The 7,991-nt window shown below is 38.5% G+C and overlaps 1 non-coding gene across 1 annotated transcript; it reads left to right on the top strand.

Annotated features, from left to right (window-relative positions):
* The first annotated feature begins 941 nt into the window (after positions 1-941).
* On the top strand, positions 942-1,061 carry LOC138140884 (5S ribosomal RNA). Its single transcript, XR_011162794.1, has one exon. It is a non-coding gene; the product is annotated as a 5S ribosomal RNA (ribosomal RNA).
* Positions 1,062-7,991: the final 6,930 nt, after the last annotated feature.

Raw genomic sequence — 7,991 nt, forward strand, 5'->3', positions numbered from 1 at the left:
CGCGTCGCCAAACGCTTCCGAAACGGTCGAAGCACAGAAAGGACCTGGTGTTCGAACCGAGGCAATTCCGACAACAGGATGCCGCGAACCGCCTCTCCGACGTTCAGGTCGATCGTTTTCGGCGGAAGTTGAAACGGGACGAGTCGACGACGGGTCCCGTTGCCGTCCGGACCCTTCGGGACGGCCGAAAGTCCGTCGAGAGGATCATCCGAAAGGAGACGGTCTTCATCGTCCGACCGATGCCGCACCTACGAGTTTTCCGATATTTTCTTCGACGGATCTTCAGGTTTTCTTCCTTTCTTCCGTCTTTCTCTCTTCGTAATTTCGTGTCCGACCTGCGTCGTCCGAAGTCGGGGTGAAGATCGAAGAAAAAACGCCAAAAATAACAACTCGTCAGCCACGCACACCGCGTTCGAATGTCTAACGGTCCAACGGATTTTCGAAGATCGCCGAATCCGAGGGACGATAAATAATAATAATAATAATAATAATGGTAATAAATAATAATGTTAATAATAATAATAATGATATGATGATTATAACGATAATTATTATAGATAGGTAAATAGAAACACAGGTCTCCTCTCGAAAATCGGAACTTCCTGATATTACTTACATATTTCGGTCGATCCAAATGTGGGAATCTCGTCGTCGTCGGAGCAAGCAGCGCGGTAGGTGGGGTGAAATTCTGGATTTTCCACCGCCGCCGGCGGTCGAAAAATGTGCGACGCGGGAGATCGCCAGTCCGTCTAGTAGTCTCTCTTGTCGTTAGAGCGTGACGTGGTGGTTGTTGTGGGATTTCCCGTTAGTTCGGTCCGACGTCGGTCGTCAGAGGGTAAGTGCATACGGAAACGAAACGCATCGCGTTTTGATGTTCATATTCGTGCATCGGAATGTTAAAAGCAATATATTTTACACCAACGATCACACCTAAACACCACGGCAACGGCCATACCACGTTGAAAAGCACCGGTTCTCGTCCGATCACCGAAGTTAAGCAACGTCGGGCGCGGTCAGTACTTGGATGGGTGACCGCTTGGGAACACCGCGTGCCGTTGCCCCCCAACACTTTTTGTTTTTTTTTGAAATCCATAGCAACCACCGAACCGATTTGTTTTTCGTGCAGGTATTCGGAAACATGCACAGACCCGTATAATGTAGATTCATAGCTTTAAGTACTAGATAATTAAGAAAACAATTTTTTTTGTCGATTAATTGTAAACAATTGCAGAATAAAAACTCGTCAAACGGTAAAGGTTGTCGTTCGATCACCGAAGGTAAGCCCCGCGGGCAGCGGTCAGCACTTGGACGGGTGACCGGTTCATTATATTCCTTCCGTGAGTTTAACAAAGATAACATATGCAAATGTCGTAAGTGCGACGAGGAAGACGGCGATCTTTTAATGTAAAAAAAATATATATTAGGTTACGCGTACATGCCACTTTGACTGCTGCTTTATTTTTTTGGTTTTTAAATAATTAGAGATCTGAATTCAACATATCAGTTCTATGTTATAATGGACAGACAATGTTGTATTCTTGGCCCCTAACACGTTAAGACCAACATAAAAACTAGAATAACTTACCATTCGTTAAACGTTAAACAATTTCGAACCACGTTTTTTTGAGCTCGAACAAACTCATAACACAACACTCATTTATTAGTCACTGGACCATTGTAAAACGAGAAGAGAGAAAACCATGCGAAACTATTTTTAAAACGAAGAGAATAAAGGTTTTAAATGGTAGGGCTGTATGACAGACTTGTCAATTATCGTGGGGGGTACGGCTGAGATTTATGACGAAATCGAGCGGCGCCGGCGGTCGGTCACTTTCACGAAAGAGGTCTAAACACGGGTCGTTTACGATACCCTCTGGTTACTAGAAAAGTTCTAGACAGATGTTTGTCGGCTTTTCGAGGTATTTATTTGTGAGTCCAAAGACTCAATGGAGTAATATCGGACTGAAATTCCAAGATTTTGCTGTGTAATCCAAAAAACTATGTTCCTCGTAACATTTAACGATGTGTTAATTCAACTATTATTTTAATTTTTCGTATACGTATTTATACTAAAAAGTACAGCGCTTCCAACAGTGATTGTGAATTGAAAATGTTTCAAAGAAAGATCGATAGTTTTGAAAAAAATTACATATTAATAAATTTAGATAGATTTAGAAGTATACATTGCACTTACTTTTCAAAATTATTGTACTTCTGATTTGGTTGAAATAACATAATATGTAGCAGTCATAGTCTTGTGTACATTGCAGTCGCGGCTGGTGTTGGGTAAAACCTTTATTTTTTAGGGGGTCATTACCCAAATGACCCTCATGGACCAGCCGTTCCTGTTAGGTTTTATATATCAAATTGATTCGTCTGTCTTTTTCATCATGCCTTCGAAAAGCGAGCTCCTGTTTCGCCAAAGTAACTGTGACGTCAATTAAATACGATAATAAAATTCGGTTTTTCCGAACTTATTGTGAGTGAGAGCAGTGAGAGCATCTTCTTTTCGTATCCCACCTCCACCCGGCGGCAGTAGTGCAGTGCTTATCAACATAATTACCGGCGTCTCGCCTCCACATTTTGACTTTTTTGTGTTTTATGTGTTCTCTAAGTCCAAAATTTTTAAATTTTTAAAAAGAGATTGCGGTACTATTCCTGTTGCTGAAATTATAATAATATATTTATTAATTTTTGTATTATATGTCTGTGTTATATTGTGTGAATTTGGAACAGCTATATCTAAAAGATATGCTTGCTTTTGTTGTTTATTTAAAATAATAATGTCTGGTCTGTTATGCTGAATGTGAATGTCAGTTAAAACTGTGCGATCAAAATATAATTTGTAATTGTCATTTTCTAAACACTTTCTGGTTTATAAATGTAATGTGGTTGTGTATCCTTTAATAAATTGAATTTAACTGCTAAATTCATGTGTATAATTTTTGCGAATATATCATGACGTTTTTTATATTCGCTGTGAGCCAAAACGGTGCAAGATCTTGTATTGCAAATATAAAACCCTCAGCTCTTTAAAATATCTCCCATGTAAAGACTTTTGTTTTATATTTGCTATAGTGTCATATCACGAGCTCTATTGAGAAAAATAATTTTTAGTGAAGCAATTTGATTGTTGTTGTAGAATTTCTAGATTTGAAAAACCCCTACCACCATTTTCGCGTGGTAAATTAAATCTTTCAACAGCAGATTTGGGGTGATGTTTACAAAATTTTGTAAAGAGAACTCTAGTTTGAATATTTATATTCTTTAAATTAGTTTTGGACCATTTTATAACACCAAAAGAATAGATTTAATTTGATTTGATTGATTAATACCTAAATATTTATAAAATTCTCCTTTATTTAAATTTTTAATGATTTCTCCTTCTTTAGTTATATATTCTAAATTTTCGTAATGACCACGACATATTGATTGATTTTCAGTTATTGTTAAGTTTTATGTCATCCATATAAAGAAGGTGATTTAATTTAATATTAATTTTATAAATTTTAAGAATTTTAATTAACCATGAATGTGGTACTGAATCATAGGCTTTTTTGTAGTCTATGAATTGTTGTTGCATTATTTTCCAAACGTTTGAGACTTAAAATATTCGTCAAATGTTCTTCTTTTTTTAAATCAGCAGAATACCCCTGACAAATCCGAACATTTTGTTTTGCGGTAGATAAAAGTAAACATGGGCCAAGACAGAATATTAATATTCGGTGTGGAATTTTCCTGCGTTCTTGTTCATTTCTATCGAAGTGCTCACGAAAAGTTGTGAATATCAACACTTTGTAATTGTCGTAGTGAAAAATAAAAAAGATAGCTATGGGGCACAACTTATTTCGCACTTCATTAGAAAAGTAACAGTATTAAAATAAAAAAAATATTTTTCTAAATTTCGAACGTTAGGTCTATCCTGACCAGCCGCCAATTAGTGGTATTATTTTATTTTTTGCTGTTTTCCACAATAGTTATTTTTATATTAAATCATTGATTCAAAAAATTGAAATTAAAAATTCAAATTTTTGAAGGAACTCTGAAGTTTCAATGCAGTGACCATGTTGCTAGGTAACTAATAAAAAACAGTGCGTGAAATGAAAAACAGAAATAGTCGTATGCGTTTTGTATGGTTTCTATGGTTTCGATCTTACTAACAATGCAATGAAAATGACCCACTTCAGGCACAGATAACTATGCGTGAATTTCAATTTTTTGAATCAATTATATAAAAACAAAATTGATTTGGCGGCCGCTACACAAAAGTGGTGGGAGGCGAGAACCTGTTTCCGCCGGTCAATTTTAAAATTAATAAATTTTCCCTGGATACGTATTCGACTTATCCGGTACGAGTTATTTTTAAATTAACTTAATGGCCCGTTGCTCTTGTTCTTTTTACATTGAATATGCGATGTTTTGGCATCGTTAGCAATAGTACAATACTCACGCATTTTTAATCTAAAATTAACAAAACTTGAATGGATCGGGATTATCACACTTCTGAATTGAAGTTTTCATTCGTTTAAAATATAATTGATAGTAATACGTAATGCGGATTGCCTAAACGTTGCTTCCATCACGTCAACATCACACATTCACGTTCGCCCGTAGAAATGGCGTGATGCACACGAAATCGATCCAAAAAGGCTCATAATATTTGTGTCACGCGAATCTACGTCGAAAACTAGAAAAAAAAAAAATTCAATTCGAATTTCAATAATCGAAACGATGCGTCGTCGATACTAAACGTAGGTAGTAACTAAAGTGTGATCGGGTGCGATAAAAGTGTCCGTCAATAATCATCATCCGACAATCATTTAATAGACGAACGCTAATTTTTGGCACTCACTCGGACGACAGAACCAGTCCAGACGGAAACCGGGGCGCGGGGTGGGTGGGTGGTTGTATGTCCGTGAATCTGTCCGGCGCGCGTCAACATTTCAGTTATCGTCGCGAGAGTTAAAACGAAAGGTGGTTAGTGTGAAAGTGACGTTTTTTCGTGGAGACACGTTACGAAGGGTGAGTACCTAATATAATATAAAACCAACCGAAAACCCACAATAGTGCCCCGGTTTATTATCGTGAATAGGTGTTTGGTAAATATTTTCTGTATTCCAACTAGCAAGTCTTTTATCAAAAAACTCCGGCAACATGGCTATTGTGGTATTGTTGATACCACCTAACTGAAGAACTTAGTTAATAACTAAGTCGACGATTTTATCGGGAAATTGAACGGAGAAACAAAAATAGCTCTTAGCGACAGTTGCCTGAAGTCGCAAATAACGGCGATTGACGAAATCACGTTTTTTTTATTTTAATTCCAATGAACAATACACAGGGTCACAATTATCTGTTATGTATTCTATAATGTTTTGCAAAGTAAATAATGTGAGTTGTCATGCGTAATATTAATTAGCTAAGTAATTTTTGCAAGTATTTTATGTCAGATATGCAATGTATAATAACGTAATGTTGCAAAGTATTTTAATTTTTATGCTAGGTAGAGATAATAACTCGACAATAACTCTTCTCTAATGAAAAAAAAAATAGAAAATGATTTAGGAACATAAAAAATCTCATTAAAACAGGAACAATTGAAATTAAAATAAACATAACATTCTGTACTAAAGTACAGTTTTGTTCACTCCTTTTTTCAAAGTCTTCTGTCCTCTCATTTGCACATACTGCTATTCCAAAACAGTGAAATTGTCTGTTTCAGGGAATCCTTAACGTTCCTTGCTAATGTCAACAACGTTTTCGATGAAACAAAGAGTCGGAAAAATGTCGGCTCATTGTATTCAATAACATACGCGACTACAAAACCATCTGTATCATTTGTAGGAATCGCGGTTTTTTCGATGAGAATTCGTTCTAATTTTTTCTTTCTTAAAAAAGCTAAGTAATTTTAATTTCACTAAAGATGAACATTTAGGCTATATGCTGGGTAATGCAAATCCATCAACCATCAACTAGGTTGTTCAGCAGATGTACGATTGTTTATTTGATTTCTTCTTCCGAAGAGTTGTATTCTGGCAAAATAGAAATTTATTCATAACATAACCTCAATCAACTAAATTATTTCGAATACAATAACCACATAACTACAAGTTGGATAGGCATGGGTGCAAAATACCGATAATGCATGAAACCTAATAATAATAATAATGACATAATAAAAGTTAATTAAAAATCGCTGTTTCACGTCTTTTTCTTTTTTGTTCGAGAGTTTTTGTGGTTCTGAAAAGAACCGTTTATAAATGTGTCGAAAACGAAAAACATCTATTTCGAACTGGTGTACTTGGTGACGGCTTTGGTACCTTCGGAGACGGCGTGCTTGGCCAACTCACCGGGCAACAACAGACGCACGGCAGTTTGAATTTCTCTGCTGGTGATCGTCGAACGTTTGTTGTAGTGTGCCAGACGGGAAGCTTCAGCGGCGATACGTTCGAAGATGTCGTTCACGAAACTGTTCATTATGCTCATAGCCTTACTAGAGATACCGGTGTCGGGATGGACTTGTTTCAACACCTTGTAGATGTAGATGGCATAGCTCTCCTTCCTCCTGCGCTTCTTTTTTTTGTCGCTCTTGGAAATGTTCTTCTGAGCTTTCCCGGCCTTCTTGGCTGCCTTACCACTTGTCTTCGGCGGCATTTTTCAATTCAATTCGATTCAACAAACTCGCGAACTGCTCTGACTCGTGTGCGTGCGTTAACTTTGCACCACCACCTTTCTGATAGGTAGTGTGTTCACCAGAACCCCACCTGAAAACGGGCTCCCACCAATCGTCACGTCCTATTCTCCTATCACGGAGGCTATAAATTCGAAGCACAGCTACCAGCTTTTACAATCGACGAGTCCCGTCCGTCAGTTTTATTACTTCTCGTGGTGTCTAACGAACGAACTTAAAATGTCAGGTCGCGGTAAAGGAGGTAAAGTGAAGGGAAAAGCGAAATCCCGTTCGAGCCGTGCCGGTCTCCAGTTTCCGGTGGGTAGGATACATCGTCTTCTCAGAAAAGGAAATTACGCGGAACGCGTCGGTGCAGGAGCTCCCGTCTATTTGGCCGCCGTCATGGAGTACTTAGCCGCCGAAGTTCTAGAATTGGCAGGAAACGCTGCCCGTGACAACAAGAAGACACGTATTATACCGCGTCATCTGCAGCTGGCCATCAGAAACGACGAGGAATTGAACAAACTCCTGTCCGGAGTTACGATCGCCCAAGGCGGTGTCTTACCCAACATTCAGGCCGTACTTTTACCCAAAAAAACCGAGAAGAAACCTTAAACGAACGATCGATCCATCTCCGTGGCGAAAACTCAAAATATCGGCCCTTCTCAGGGCCACTATAGCTTTTTTTTTTCGTAAAATGACCGATGCATCTTTTCTTTTTGTATTATTATCATTTACGACTGCAATGCCAAAAGGAAAGCAAGGGGTGTTTACGATCTTGGTACATTTATCAGGTAGTCAGTTAGTAATAATTGTCCGTTGTTTCTCGAAAGAACATCATGTTTCTTTTTTTTCCTCTTATTTTTATTTTGTGGTTCTGAAAAGAACCGATTTTGTATTTCGTATTTTATTCTGGTTTTCTCGAACGGTGAAGAGCGCCAGGAAATTAACCTCCGAAACCGTAGAGGGTGCGTCCTTGACGTTTCAAAGCGTAGACGACGTCCATCGCTGTCACGGTTTTACGTTTGGCGTGTTCCGTGTAGGTGACGGCATCTCGGATGACATTTTCCAAGAACACTTTCAGGACTCCGCGAGTTTCTTCGTAGATCAAACCGGAAATACGTTTCACGCCGCCACGACGAGCCAATCTTCTGATAGCGGGTTTCGTGATGCCCTGGATGTTGTCACGCAGGACTTTGCGATGACGCTTCGCTCCTCCTTTTCCCAATCCTTTGCCTCCTTTACCGCGACCGGTCATCTTTTCAGATTATTTCAACTGACACAAAATACCTGCACACCTCGTCCCTAGGAAGTCAACTAC

Source organism: Tenebrio molitor, unplaced genomic scaffold (assembly GCF_963966145.1).
Source record: "Tenebrio molitor unplaced genomic scaffold, icTenMoli1.1 SCAFFOLD_506, whole genome shotgun sequence".
NCBI classification, from domain to species: domain Eukaryota; kingdom Metazoa; phylum Arthropoda; class Insecta; order Coleoptera; family Tenebrionidae; genus Tenebrio; species Tenebrio molitor.